Raw genomic sequence first — 16,132 nt, forward strand, 5'->3', positions numbered from 1 at the left:
TATAGTTGTCTGAAAAAGTGTTTGCCCCTTCCCGATTTCTTATTTTATGTTTGTCACAAAATGCAGTTTTTAAATGAAGGTCTTTATTTTTAAGGGAAGAAGAAATCCAAACCTACAGAGTCATGTGTAAAAAAGTGATTGCCCCCTAAACCTAATAACTGGTTGGGCCACCCTTAGCAGCAACAACTGCAATCAAGTGTTTGCGATAACTGGCAATGAGTCTTGTACAAAGCTCTGAAGAAATTTTACTCCATTCATCTTTGCAGAATTGTTGTAATTCAGCCATATTAAAGGGTTTCAGAGCATGAACCGCATTTTTAAGGTCATGCCACAGCATCTCAATCAGATTTAGGTCCGTAATTTGACTAGCCACTACAAAGTCTTAATTTTGTTTTGTTTTAAGCCATTCAGAGATGGACTTGCTAGTATGTTTTGGAGCATTGTCCTGCTGCATAACCCAAGTGCGCTTCAGCTTGAGGTCATGAACTGATGGTCGGACATTCTCCTTCAGGATTCTTTGGTAGATAGCAGAATTCATGGTTCTATTCACCGCAGCAAGTGTTTCAGGTCCTGAAGCAGCAAAACAGCCCCAGAGCATCACAATACCACTATCATATTTTACTGTTGGTATGATGTTCCTTTTCTGGTATGCTGTGTTACTTTTATGTCAGATGTAATGGGACATACATCTTCCAAAAATGTCAACTATTGTCTCGTCAGTCCAGTCATCTCCCACAAGTCTTGAGGATCATCCAGATGTTTTCTGGCGACAACTCTTTGTTATTATTTCTCAGCAGTTGTTTTTACCTTGGACCATTGCCATGAAGACCATTTTTGTCAGTCTCTTTCTTTTGGTGGAGTCATGAACACTGACCTTAAGTGAGGCAGATCTCAATTACTTTTTTATCATTTGTTCCAATATTTCCTTGGGATGATGTCTAGCTTTTGAGGATATTTTAGTCTACTTCACTTTGTCAGGGAGGTCTTATTAACCCCTTTACCCCCAGAGGTGGTTTGCACGTTAATGACCGGGACAATTTTTACAATTCTGACCACTGTCCCTTTATGAGGTTATAACTCTGGAACGCTTCCATGGATTCCGGTGATTCTGACACTGTTTTCTCATAACATATTGTACATCTCATGACTTCATGTTAGTTGTAAAATTTCCTTGACATTACTTGAGTTTAATTGTGAAAAAAAATGGAAATTTGGCAAAAATTTAGAAAATTTCGCAATTTTCCAATTTCACTTTCCAACTGAATTTTCATGCCCTTAAATCACAGAGATATGTCACACAAAATACTTAATAAGTAACATTTCCCACATGTCTACTTTACATGAGCACAATTTTGGAACCCAAATTTACTTTTGTTAGGGATGTATAGGGGTTAAAAGTTGACCAGCAATTTCTCATTTTTACAACACCATTTTTTTTCAGGGACCACATCACATTTGAAGTCACTTTGAGGGGTCCATATGATAGAAAATACCCAAGTGTGACACCATTCTAAAAACTGCACCCCTCACGGTGCTCAAAACCACATTCAAGAAGTTTATTAACCCTTCAGGTGTTTCACGGGAATTTTTGGAATATTAAAAAAAAATTAATTTTTTCTAAAAAAATTGACTTCAGATCCAATTTGTTTTATTTTACCAAGGGTGATAGGAGAAATTGGACCCCAAAAGTTGTTGTACATTTTGTCCTGAGTTCGTTGATACCTCATATGTGGGGTAAACCACTGTTCGGGCGCATGGCAGAGCTCGGAAGGGAAGGAGCGCCATTTGACTTTTCAATGCAAAATTGGCTGGAATTGAGATAGGACTCCATGTCGTGTTTGGAGAGCCCCTTATGTGCCTAAACAGTGGAAACCCCACAAAAGTGACACCATTTTGGAAAGTAGACCTCCTAAGGAACTTATCTAGATGTGTGGTCAGCACTCTGAACCTCTAAGTGCTTCACAGAAGTTTATAATGTAGAGTCATAAAATAAAAAATCTTATTTTTTTCAGAAAAATGAATTTTCGTACCCAATTTTTTATTTTCGCAAGGGTAATAGGAGAAATTGGACCCAAAAAATTGTTGTGCAATTTGTCCTGAGTACGCTGATACCCCATATGGGGGGGTAAAACCACTGTTTGGGCGCATGGCAGAGCTCAGAAGGGAAGGAGCGCCATTTGACTTTTCAATGCAAAATTGGCTGGAATTGAGATAGGACGCCATGTCTCGTTTGGAGAGCCCCTGATGTGCCTAAACGGTGGAAACCCCCCAAAAGTGACATTATTTTGGAAAGTAGATCCCCTAAGGAACTTATCTAGATGTGTGGTGAGCACTTTGAACCCCCAAGTGCTTCACAAGTTTATAATGTAGAGCCATGAAAATTAATAAATCACTTTTTTTTCCGCAAAAATGATTTTTTAGCCCCCAGTTTTGTATTTTTCCAAGGGTAACAGGAGAAATTGGACCCCAAAAGTTGTCCAATTTGTCCTGAATACGCTGATACCCCATATGTGGGGGTAAACAACTGTTTAGGTGCACGAGAGAGGTCGGAAGAGAAGGAGCACAGTTTTACTTTTTCAACGCAGAATTGTATGGATTGAGATCGGATATCATGTTGCGTTTGCAGAGCCCCTGGTGTGCCTAAACAGTGGAAACCTCCCAATTCCAACACACCCCTAATCCCAACACACCCCTAATCCCAACCCTAACCACACCCCTTACCTGAACACACGCTAGCCCTAATCCCAACCCCACTACACCCCTAACCCCAACATAACCCTAATCCCAACCCTAACATACCCCTAACACTGACACACCCCGAACTCAACCATAAATGTAATCCAAACCCTAACCCCAACTCTAGCCCCAACCCTAACTTAAGCCCCAACCCTAACCCTAATGGGAAAATGGAAATAAATACATTTTTTTAATTTTATTATTTTTCCCTAAGTAAGACGATGATAAAGGGGCGTTTGATTTACTATTTAAAGCGAGTTTTTATGTTTGACAGCTGTCACCCACTAAAAAACACTTTTTATTGAAAAAAATATTTTTTGCGTTACCACATTCTGAGAGCTATAATTATTCAATATTTTGGTCCACAGAGTCATGTGATGTCTTGTTTTTTTGCGGGACGAGTTGACGTTTTTATTGGTAACATTTTCAGGCACATGACATTTTTTGATCGCATTTTATTCCAATTTTTGTTAGGCAGAATGAACAAAAACCAACAATTCGTGAATTTCTTTTAGGGGGGCGTTTATACCATTTCGCGTTTGGTAAAATTGATAAAGCCTTTTTATGTTTTGGCGCTTTTATACAGTAAAAACTATTTTATAGAAAAAATTATTTTTGCATCGCTTTATTGTGAGGGCTATAACTTGTTTACTTTTTTGCTGATGATGCTATATGGCAGCTCGTTTTTTGCGGGACAAGATGACGTTTTCGGCGGTACTATGTTTATTTATATCCGTCTTTTTGATCACATGTTATTCCACTTTTTGTTCGGTGGTATGATGATAAAGAATTGTTTTTTGCCTCTTTTTTTTTTATTTTACAGTGTTCACTGAAGGGGTTAACTAGTGGGACAGTTTTATAGGTCGGGTAGTTACGGACGCGGCGATACTAAATATGTTTACTTTTATTGTTTGTTTTTACATAGATAAAGAAATGTATTTATTTGAACAATATTTTTTTTTTTGGTTTTTAATTTATTTAGGATTTTTTTTTTTACACATTTAAATATATATATATTTTTTTTACCTTTTTTACTTTGTCACAGGGTGGGGATATCACACTATAGTGTCAGATAGCTGATCTGACACTTTGCACAGCACTGTAATCAGGTGCAGCCCAAAAGCAGCAAGAAAAAGCCCCAGAAAATCCCCTGATGAAGCCCTATCAGTGAGGGCGATACGTGTGGGGCTGCACTGGCTCTTGTCCTGTCTGCCTGCCTGCCTACGGACCCTGTCTCGACCACCACTTCACTTTGGGTAACATTGACCTCAGTATTTTCTGGGGCTTTTTCTTGCTGCTTTTGGGCTGCACCTGATTACCAGCATGGTGACTTTGGGATCTTGGCTATAGACCAGTCAGTTTGGGTCTTGTATTTATAAGTGTCCCATGAGCCATACAGGTTTCCGCATTACATTGCATCATTTTGCACTCCTTTGCATCTAGGCACCTTTTTGGTGTTTTGCGCCCATTGTTATGTACTTGGTGGTATAAGGCTTATCTTTTTGGCCGGCCTGTTTCTTTCAAGCTGGCTATATATAGCCCCTATTTAGTCTGTGTTTATAGGCAGGCATGTAGCATTTCAGGTCATATCATTCACTATATGTTGTACATATATCTGTATTGAATATTGATTGACTATTATGGACAGGGCTTTTTGGTTGTTGTTGTTTTTAATTATGTTTTAATGTGTTGTGTCAATAAAATCTTGTGTTTTCATATTATTTAGTATTACGTTTCCATTTATATATGTGGTGTGCATAACTGGAGTGATACTTTTCTCTTACTTAGATTATACAGTTGTTTATCACTCACTTGCACCCCATATGATACTTGATACAGTTTGTATATTGTATATATATTCTTGTGGTGCGCCTTGGGTTTTTGTTTACTCGCTAGGTGTTAATATCAATGCACAGTATCGTGTGTGCAGTATGCAAAGGAGGTTCTAGTGCTCTATTCATCTAGTAATGGTGGTTCTGGCATTGCATTCATTTACCAATAGTGGTTTTGGTGCTGCATTCATGTATTGATGGCGGTTCTGTGTATAGGGGAGGTGTGGTGCCACCATACTGTCTATATGAAAGCTGTGGGGCATTATATTGTGTATAGGGGAGCTATGGCCTATCATTCAGTATATAGGGGTGCTGTGGGCCCACCACTAGGGGTGAACCTAGCCTTTCGGCTGCCTGAGGCAAACTGCAAAACGGCGCCCCCCCCACGCTATAGATATATCTATGGATAGATGTAGATAGATATATGGATAGTTAGATATATGAATAGATACATAGATATATCTATCTACATCTATCCATAGATATATCTATAGATAGCTATATGAATAGATATATCTATCTCATTCCTTCTATCTATTTCCATGCCATCTATCTCTCTATCCCATATCTATCTATCTATCTATCTATCTATCCCATTCCTTCTATCTACCTATCTATCCCATATCTATCTATAGATAGATAGAAGGAATGAGATATGTAGATAGATATATTTATAGATATACAGTACAGACCAAAAGTTTGGACATACCTTTCATTTAAAGATTTTTCTGTATTTTCATGACTATGAAAATTGTAAATTCACACTGAAGGCATCAAAACTATGAATTAACACATGTGGAATTATATACTTAACAAAAAAGTGTGAAACAACTGAAAATATGTCTTATATTCTGCATTCTTCAAAGTAGCCACCTTTTGCTTTGATGACTGCTTTTGAAACTCTTGGCATTCTCTTGCTGAGCTTCAAGAGGTAACATAGTAACATAGTAACATAGTTAGTAAGGCCGAAAAAAGACATTTGTCCATCCAGTTCAGCCTATATTCCATCATAATAAATACCCAGATCTACGTCCTTCTACAGAACCTAATAATTGTATGATACAATATTGTTCTGCTCCAGGAAGACATCCAGGCCTCTCTTGAACCCCTCGACTGAGTTCGCCATCACCACCTCCTCAGGCAAGCAATTCCAGATTCTCACTGCCCTAACAGTAAAGAATCCTCTTCTATGTTGGTGGAAAAACCTTCTCTCCTCCAGACGCAAAGAATGCCCCCTTGTGCCCGTCACCTTCCTTGGTATAAACAGATCCTCAGCGAGATATTTGTATTGTCCCCTTATATACTTATACATGGTTATTAGATCGCCCCTCAGTCGTCTTTTTTCTAGACTAAATAATCCTAATTTCGCTAATCTATCTGGGTATTGTAGTTCTCCCATCCCCTTTATTAATTTTAGTCACCGGGAATGGTTTTCACTTCACAGGTGTGCCCTGTCAGGTTTAATAAGTGGGATTTCTTGCCTTATAAATGGGGGTGAGACCATCAGTTGTGTTGAGCAGAAGTCTGGTGGATACACAGCTGATAGTCCTACTGAATAGACTGTTAGAACCAAAACCAGGGATTCAAGCTTCAGGAGGCTAATTTGCATATTCCAGGTGCCTTCTGGGAGAAGCGAAGTCTTTTTGCCTGTAGGACATTATTGCAAGAGGGCTTGGCTGAGTAGATTACACAAGAAGGAAAACACACAGCAAGTCAGCAGGATCTAGGAGCAACATGGCAGATGTGACAACCTACATGGTGAGCTGCAGCATGTGCTACATGTTCACAGATCGACCAGAAGAAGAATCCAATTTCACCTGTCAGAAGTGTAGACTAGTGGCCCTTTTAGAAGAAAAGGTGCGGGGTCTGGAAGAAAGAATAGCAACTTTGAAACTCATCAAAGAGAATGAAGACTTTCTAGACAGAACAGAAGCATCTCTACTGGTCACAGAAGGTGCAAAAAGTGTCAGAGAACCTCCAAAAGCAGATGAGTGGAAGCATGTGACCAAAAGAAGCAAGAAGACCATGGAGAAATCACCAACCACACAACTGAAGAACCGATATCAAATCTTTGTAGAGGATGAAGATGGCACACCTAAGAATGAAGCAATACCAGCAAGCAAAAAAGAAAAGGGCACACAGCAACAAGTGACAGCAAAAAGTACAGCCAAGAAGCAACGAAGAGTGGTGGTGGTGGGAGACTCACTACTGAGAGGCACCGAAGCAGCCATCTGCAGACCGGACATAACTGCAAGAGAAGTATGCTGCCTTCCAGGTGCGATGATCAAGGATGTGACCGATAGGATACCAAAGCTCTTCAGCTCCAAGGACGTCCACCCATTTCTTCTGATACATGTTGGCACCAATGACACGGCAAGGAAGGACCTACCGACAATCTGCAAGGACTTTGAAGAGTTGGGGAAGAAAGTAAAGGAACTGGATGCACAGGTAGTTTTTTCTTCTATCCTTCCAGTAGACGGGCATGGCACCAGGAGATGGAACAGGATCCTTGATGCAAACAACTGGCTAAGACGATGGTGCAGACAACAAGGATTTGGATTCCTGGACCACGGTGTGAATTACTGGTATGATGGACTCCTCGCCAGAGACGGACTACACCTCAACAAACCTGGGAAACACACATTCGCCAGAAGACTCGCTACACTCATCAGGAGGGCGTTAAACTAGAAGAAGAGGGGACGGGAAGAAAAACATTAGACTCGAACAAAGACGACCCAGGAAAACATACTCAGAAGGGAGGTAAGAACATTTCTAAAACAATCCACAGTGAGGAGATTGGAACAAAACAAAATCTTCTAAACTGCATGCTCGCAAACGCCAGAAGCCTGACAAACAAGATGGAAGAACTAGAAGCAGAAATATCTACAGGTAACTTTGACATAGTGGGAATAACCGAGACATGGTTAGATGAAAGCTATGACTGGGCAGTTAACTTACAGGGTTACAGTCTGTTTAGAAAGGATCGTAAAAATCGGAGAGGAGGAGGGGTTTGTCTCTATGTAAAGTCTTGTCTAAAGTCCACTTTAAGGGAGGATATTAGCAAAGGGAATGAGGATGTCGAGTCCATATGGGTTGAAATTCATGGAGGGAAAAATGGTAACAAAATTCTCATTGGGGTCTGTTACAAACCCCCAAATATAACAGAAAGCATGGAAAGTCTACTTCTAAAGCAGATAGATGAAGCTGCAACCCATAATGAGGTCCTGGTTATGGGGGACTTTAACTACCCGGATATTAACTGGGAAACAGAAACCTGTGAAACCCATAAAGGCAACAGGTTTCTGCTAATAACCAAGAAAAATTATCTTTCACAATTGGTGCAGAATCCAACCAGAGGAGCAGCACTTTTAGACCTAATACTATCTAACCTGACAGAATAACAAATCTGCAGGTGGTTGGGCATTTAGGAAATAGCAACCACAATATTGTGCAGTTTCACCTGTCTTTCACTAGGGGGACTTGTCAGGGAGTCACAAAAACATTGAACTTTAGGAAGGCAAAGTTTGACCAGCTTAGAGATGCCCTTAATCTGGTAGACTGGGACAATATCCTCAGAAATGAGAATACAGATAATAAATGGGAAATGTTTAAGAACATCCTAAATAGGCAGTGTAAGCGGTTTATACCTTGTGGGAATAAAAGGACTAGAAATGGGAAAAACCCAATGTGGCTAAACAAAGAAGTAAGACAGGCAATTAACAGTAAAAAGAAAGCATTTGCACTACTAAAGCAGGATGGCACCATTGAAGCTCTAAAAAACTATAGGGAGAAAAATACTTTATCTAAAAAACTAATTAAAGCTGCCAAAAAGGAAACAGAGAAGCACATTGCTAAGGAGAGTAAAACTAATCCCAAACTGTTCTTCAACTATATCAATAGTAAAAGAATAAAAACTGAAAATGTAGGCCCCTTAAAAAATAGTGAGGAAAGAATGGTTGTAGATGACGAGGAAAAAGCTAACATATTAAACACCTTCTTCTCCACGGTATTCACGGTGGAAAATGAAATGCTAGGTGAAATCCCAAGAAACAATGAAAACCCTATATTAAGGGTCACCAATCTAACCCAAGAAGAGGTGCGAAACCGGCTAAATAAGATTAAAATAGATAAATCTCCGGGTCCGGATGGCATACACCCACGAGTACTAAGAGAACTAAGTAATGTAATAGATAAACCATTATTTCTTATTTTTAGTGACTCTATAGCGACAGGGTCTGTTCCGCAGGACTGGCGCATAGCAAATGTGGTGCCAATATTCAAAAAGGGCTCTAAAAGTGAACCTGGAAATTATAGGCCAGTAAGTCTAACCTCTATTGTTGGTAAAATATTTGAAGGGTTTCTGAGGGATGTTATTCTGGATTATCTCAATGAGAATAACTGTTTAACTCCATATCAGCATGGGTTTATGAGAAATCGCTCCTGTCAAACCAATCTAATCAGTTTTTATGAAGAGGTAAGCTATAGACTGGACCACGGTGAGTCATTGGACGTGGTATATCTCGATTTTTCCAAAGCGTTTGATACCGTGCCGCACAAGTGGTTGGTACACAAAATGAGAATGCTTGGTCTGGGGGAAAATGTGTGTAAATGGGTTAGTAACTGGCTTAGTGATAGAAAGCAGAGGGTGGTTATAAATGGTATAGTCTCTAACTGGGTCGCTGTGACCAGTGGGGTACCGCAGGGGTCAGTATTGGGACCTGTTCTCTTCAACATATTCATTAATGATCTGGTAGAAGGTTTACACAGTAAAATATCGATATTTGCAGATGATACAAAACTATGTAAAGCAGTTAATACAAGAGAAGATAGTATTCTGCTACAGATGGATCTGGATAAGTTGGAAACTTGGGCTGAAAGGTGGCAGATGAGGTTTAACAATGATAAATGTAAGGTTATACACATGGGAAGAGGGAATCAATATCACCATTACACACTGAACGGGAAACCACTGGGTAAATCTGACAGGGAGAAGGACTTGGGGATCCTAGTTAATGATAAACTTACCTGAGCAGCCAGTGCCAGGCAGCAGCTGCCAAGGCAAACAGGATCATGGGGTGCATTAAAAGAGGTCTGGATACACATGATGAGAGCATTATACTGCCTCTGTACAAATCCCTAGTTAGACCGCACATGGAGTACTGTGTCCAGTTTTGGGCACCGGTGCTCAGGAAGGATATAATGGAACTAGAGAGAGTACAAAGGAGGGCAACAAAATTAATAAAGGGGATGGGAGAACTACAATACCCAGATAGATTAGCGAAATTAGGATTATTTAGTCTAGAAAAAAGACGACTGAGGGGCGATCTAATAACCATGTATAAGTATATAAGGGGACAATACAAATATCTCGCTGAGGATCTGTTTATACCAAGGAAGGTGACGGGCACAAGGGGGCATTCTTTGCGTCTGGAGGAGAGAAGGTTTTTCCACCAACATAGAAGAGGATTCTTTACTGTTAGGGCAGTGAGAATCTGGAATTGCTTGCCTGAGGAGGTGGTGATGGCGAACTCAGTCGAGGGGTTCAAGAGAGGCCTGGATGTCTTCCTGGAGCAGAACAATATTGTATCATACAATTATTAGGTTCTGTAGAAGGACGTAGATCTGGGTATTTATTATGATGGAATATAGGCTGAACTGGATGGACAAATGTCTTTTTTCGGCCTTACTAACTATGTTGCTATGTTACTATGTAACTTGTATTATGGCAAGAAAAAGGCAGCTAAGTGAAGAAAAATGAGTGGCCATCATTACTTTAAGAAATGAAGGTCAGTCAGTCCGAAAAATTGGGAAAATTTTGAAAGTGTCCCCATGTGCAGTGGCAAAAACCATCAAGCGCTACAAAGAAACTGGCTCACATGAGGACCGCTCTGGGAAAGGAAGACCAAGAGTCACCTCTGCTTCTGAGGATACGTTTATCCGAGTCACCAGCTTCAGAAATCGCAGGTTAACAGCAGCTCAGATTAGAGACCAGGTCAATGCCACACAGAGTTCCAGCAGCAGACACATCTCTACCACAACTGTTAAGAGGAGACTTTGTGCAGCAGGCCTTCATGGTAAAATAGCTGCTAGGAAACCACTGCTAAGGACAGGCAACAAGCAGAAGAGACTTGTTTGGGCTAAAGAACACAAGGAATGGACATTAGACCAGTGGAAATTTGTGCTTTGGTCTGATGAGTCCAAATTTGAGATCTTTGGTTCCAACCACCGTGTCTTTTGCGACGCAGAAAATGTGAACGGATGGACTCTACATGCCTGGTTCCCACCGGGAAGCATGGAGGAGGAGGTGTGATGGTGTGGGGGTGCTTTGCTGGGACACTGTTGGGGATTTATTCAAAATTGAAGGCATACTGAACCAGCATGGCTACCACGGCATCTTGCAGCGGCATGCTATTCCATCCGGTTTGCATTTAGTTGGACCGTCATTTATTTTTCAACAGGACAATGACCCCAAACACACCTCCAGGCTGTGTAAGGGCTATTTGACCAAGAATGAGAGTGATGGGGTGCTACACCAGATGACCTGGCCTCCACAGTCACCAGACCTGAACCCAATCGAGATGGTTTGGGGTGAGCTGGACCACAGAGTGAAGGCAAAAGGGCCAACAAGTGCTAAGCATCTCTGGGAATTCCTTCAAGATTGTTGGAAGACCATTCCCGGTGACTACCTCATCAAGAGAATGCCAAGAGTGTTCAAAGCAGTCATCAAAGCAAAAGGTGGCTACTTTGAAGAACCTAGAATATAAGACATATTTTCAGTTGTTTCACACTTTTTTGTTAAGTATATAATTCCACATGTGTTAATTCATAGTTTTGATGCCTTCAGTGTGAATTTACAATTTTTATAGTCCTGAAAATACAGAAAAATCTTTCAATGAGAAGGTGTGTCCAAATTTTTGGTCTGTACTGTATATGTATCTATAAATATATCTATAGATAGATATATCCATAGATATATAATAGCAAGGCCGATGTTGCTTAATGAACATGTTTAATTTAAAAAAAAGGCGTGGGCTCCCGCGCAATTTTCTACACCAGAGGGGGAAAGCCGAAGGCCGGTGGCCAATATTTGTAGCCTGGGAAGGGGGTAATACCCATGGCCCCTCTCTAGGCTATAAATATCAGCCCGCAGCTGTCTGCATAGCCTTTACTGGCTATAAAGATAGGGGGACCCCCCAAAAAAGACGTGGGGGTCCCCCTATATTTTACAGCCAGAAAGGCTACGCAGACAGCTGCGGGTTGATATTCATAGCCTAGAGAGGGGCCATGGATATTGCCCCCCCCAGCTACAAATACCAGCCCCCAGCTGCCCCAGAAATGGCGCCTCTGTAAGAGGCGCCAATTCCGGCACTTAGCCCCTCTCTTCCCACTCCCGTGTAGCGGTGGGATATGGGGTAATAAGGGGTTAATGTCACCTTGCTATTGTAAGGTGACATTAAGCCGGGTTAATAATGGAGAGGCGTCAATAAGATGCCTATCCATTATTAATCCTAGAGTAGTGAAAGAGTTAAAAAAACAAAATAAAGACACAGCCAGAAAAAAGTATTTTATTATTCTTAATTTAACCATACTTACCATACTCGATCACCTGCAAAAAATTAAAAATAATAACCGTATACTACCTGTCCGCCGTAGCCCAATTAATAACGAGTGTCCCACGACGATCTCCCCTATAGAATAGTGACATCTGGTGATGTCCCTGCTCTATAGGCCCTCCAGTGACACACTGACAGGAGATAATGGCTCCTGCAGTGTATCACCGAGGTTACCTCAGTTCAGGGTCTCACTTTATGACATTTGTTATGGACCTGGTGGTTAGGAGCACCCGGAACGACCTGATGGTTAAACTCACACAGGACAAGCTCTGGGAAGTGGAAGCTCTGCTGACCGCAACCCCTAATCCTATCACACAACTAGAAATAGCCGTGGAGCGTACCTAACACGACCTAGACGCCTCTTCACAGCCTAAGAGCTAACTAGCCTTAAAGATAGAAAATAAAGCCTACCTTGCCTCAGAGAAATTCCCCAAAGGAAAAGGCAGCCCCCCACATATATTGACTGTGAGTTAAGATGAAAGTCACAAACACAGAAATGAAACAGGTTTTAGCAAAGGGAGGCCAGACTTACTAAACAGACTGAGGATAGGAAAGGTATCTTTGCGGTCAGCACAAAACCCTACAAAAAGACCACGCAGAGTGTGCAAAAAGACCTCCGCACCGACTCACGGTGCGGAGGTGCCACTCTGCATCCCAGAGCTTCCAGCTAGCAGGGCAAGATCATGATAGCCAGCTGGACAAGGAAACAATGAACAAATAAATAACTAGCAGGGACTTAGCTTCTGCTGGAGTAGACAGGTCACCAGAAAGATCCAAGAGCGAACTGAACCAGTACAAGAACATTGACAGCTGGCATGGAGTAACGATCTGAGTGGAGTTAAATAGAACAGCCAGCCAAAGAATAAACTACGTCACCTGTGGAAGGAACCTCAGAAGCAGCAGCTCCACTCACAGCCACCAGAGGGAGTCCATGGACAGAACTCGCCTAAGTACCATTCATGACCACAGGAGGGAGTTCGATAACAGAATTCACAACAGACATTGCTGCGTGGGAGCTTTCTCACACAACAGTGCCACAAGTGAGACTAGAGACTATTTTTTTACAGTGGCGGAGGAATACAGTGTGGAAGGATACCTTCCTTCATTGTATTCCTGGAGCCCCTGGAGAGCGGTCACATCAGCTGATGCTGATGCTCTCCATGGGAGATCGTCGTAGGACACTCGTTTTAATTGGATTTCTGCGGATCAGGGAGTATAGTGTTTGTTTATTATTTTAATATTTTTTACAGGTGACACTGGCTTCAGGGAACAAAGTGACATGTGATGATAAGTATGTAATCTATGTTTAATGTACTGTATGTCTATATGTATGTACTGTATGTATGTGTTGTATGGTGTATGTTGCATGTTGTATGTTGCATGTCGCATGTTGCATTGTTGTATGTAGTCGCATGTCGCATATTGTCGCATGCTGTCGCATGTTGTTGCATGTTGTCGCATGTCGCTGCATGGCGCATGTCGCATGCTGTCACACGTCGCATGTTGTTGCATGTTGCATGTTGTCGCATGTTGTTGCATGTCGCATGTTGCCGCATGTTGCATGTCGTCGAAGTTTGTCGCATGTTGCATGTTGTTGCATGGTGTATGGTGTATGTGCACACACTGTAGATAGACGAGTCCGGCTCTGCTACATCTGAATGCCTGACATGACATCTAGATGTAGCAGAGCCGGTAGATGATCGCCGGAGATGTAGCAAAGCCGGTAGATGATCGCCGGAGATAACTCTCCAGCGATCACCTACACTACAGCGTTCTCACAATCAGCTGAGCAGCTGTTTGTGAGAACCAGACTAGTGACCGGATATTAGTCCCGGTCACGTGCACGGCAGTTCTCACAATAAGTTATCGTGAGGACTGCAGTGGACGAGGGACTTCCGGCGGTGGGACAGGTGAGCCGGCAGACATGCGTAGTAAGCTGCATTTACGCAGTTTCTACGCATGTGACTAAGCATTAGATGCGTCGCCGCATTGTAAACAGACATGCTGCCTTCTGAAAAGACGCGCCGCATGTCCGTTTAAGTGGGTCTGCCGCCTGTGTGTTTTACCGCATAGTGGAGATGGGATTTCGTGAAATCCCCTCCACTCTACTGTAACATGTGAACGTTGCGTGTTTTACACTGTGGCTCTACGCAGCGTCAAACACGCAGCGTTTCCTGAACGTGGAAACATACCCTAATGCTTGCAGTCTGTGGGCACTTAAGGGTTAACAATAGGAAGCATTTACTTTCTTTTCCCATTCACCCTGTCCAGGCTGTGCATGGGCTTGTGTGCACCATTTCTGCAATGCTCACAAACAGTCCACAGCTACTTCTCTCCTCCCACATGAGTCACAGTCTGGCAAGCTGCAGGCACCAGAAAGGAAAAAAAAAACTCAGCTCACTCATGCTGCAGAGCCGACTCCTTTGATTCATAGCAGCAGGGAGCCGGCTCTTTGTATCGGCTCGTTCACGAACGACACTCACCAGCATGTGGGGGGAGGGGGTGGCAAATTATGTTTTTTATAGTTACTGCTGCCGGTTACTGCTCCAAGTCAGCCAGCAATGTGTGTGTCCGACTCCCAGCACAGCAGCCAGCAGGTCAGGAGACAGGGCACCGCTTCTGACTGCACCTCAGCCCGGCCAGGTTTTAACAGTGAGTCACCTCACCTGCCGCTGGGCACGCAGCACGCACGTTACCTTGTTTGTGACAGTGCAGACACTGTCAGCAAGTGTCAGAGCAGGGATTGCAGGGAGAGTCGGCACCACGTGTTCTAACTTTTGACTGTCGCTCTGCCACCCCCTGTCTTTAGGAATACTCTGCCGCTTGAGGCAAAGTATTCAACTTGCCTCATAATAGCAGCGTCAGTGCCCACCACACTGTCTATATGGGAGATGATGGGCATTATATTGTGTATAGGGGAGCTATGGCCCATTATACTGTTTAGTGGGGAGCTGTGAGGACATCATACTCTGTATAAGGAAGCTGTGACTCCATCATATTGTATATAAAGGAGCTGTATATTGGGGGACCCAATGGACACTAGTAAATGTGAAGTGAGTATTGAAGAAGCATTCTTGCTATAGGAGCACTGAGAGTATTGTAGCCATAAAAGGGCAAAATGCGGACACTTTTCAAGGGCATTTGCACAGTGCATTAATCTTTTCAAAGAGCAAATTTACCACATAGAGGGTACAAATGAGTCATTATTACTGGCGCTATATAAATAAAAATTATTATTACTATTATTATTATTCTTCGGCCAGAGATCTGTGACAAAACTTGCCACGGTGAGGGAGGAGGAAGAATCAGGAGATGAGGTGGACGGTGGTTGGCGAGGCCCACTAGGCTGCATTTTAGCACAGTGACATTAACAGATTAACGCATGTTGATCACGCATGTGCAAGGTGATGCATGTAGTACTGAAATTATTTCATTTTTTTTACTCTACTAGGTTGATTTTAAAATAGCTGACAGATAACATGATGTTTTAGATTTCTGCTGCTCTGAAAAAAGACACAAGCTAGACAACTGCAGAATTGCGAATGCTGCTGTCCACTGCCAGAGTTGGGTCTCAGGATATATTGGTTGTCGTGTTGCATAACTCTGTGTCTACGTAACTTTGTCTTCCTCCTCCTCCTCTGCTAAGCTATTCAGCTGCATGCCTCTGGGTTTACACCAAGTGTGATCTACTACCTCATCGTCATCCTCCGTTCTCCCACTCCTCGCCCTGAGAGTCACCGTCCTCCTCTTAGTGCCTTGACAGGACAGTACACACTGCCGGTGCCTCAAATATCTGAGTCTCATCACAAATGGATCACCTTCACCCAACGGGGTTAACGTCTGTTGATGAGGGTTGGTTTATGCTCCGACCAAACTTTATCCGGCCATGGATCAAAGTGAGAAAAAATTTGGCCACCGATGCAGATGATTTTCTCCTCTTGAGGCTGCCGT

The sequence above is a fragment of the Ranitomeya imitator genome, chromosome 2 (genome assembly GCF_032444005.1).
Source record: "Ranitomeya imitator isolate aRanImi1 chromosome 2, aRanImi1.pri, whole genome shotgun sequence".
Lineage (NCBI taxonomy): Eukaryota > Metazoa > Chordata > Amphibia > Anura > Dendrobatidae > Ranitomeya > Ranitomeya imitator.